Consider the following 395-nt stretch of genomic DNA (forward strand, 5'->3'; position numbering starts at 1 on the left):
CGATTGCATGCTTCCAGGATGGGATCCGGACCTTGCTTTCGGCGATGGAAACAGTACGAGCGAGGTCCCTATTGCGGACTTCGATGATTTCTTCGCTGGTCTTCCATCGGGCTTCAATGCTCCTCCGACCACGAACGAGTCGGGGAGGCCGATAGTCGTCGCGGAAGGATCTCATATCATCAACGGGGTATAAGCTTTAAGAATTTTGACGACCGTTATTATATATATATATATTTTTGCTTATAACGTGTCAATCGGTTTTACAGGGCTTGAACTTGCTTGGATCGACCATTGAGGCGAGCCATAGAGAGGCCATGATCTATCGCTTTAAAGCGGAGAAGGCGGAAAAGGATCTTGCTCGCATGCGAGACGAGATGTTGGCACGAGATGCTCAC

Source organism: Brassica oleracea, chromosome C7 (genome assembly GCF_000695525.1).
Source record: "Brassica oleracea var. oleracea cultivar TO1000 chromosome C7, BOL, whole genome shotgun sequence".
Taxonomy (NCBI): Eukaryota; Viridiplantae; Streptophyta; class Magnoliopsida; order Brassicales; family Brassicaceae; genus Brassica; species Brassica oleracea.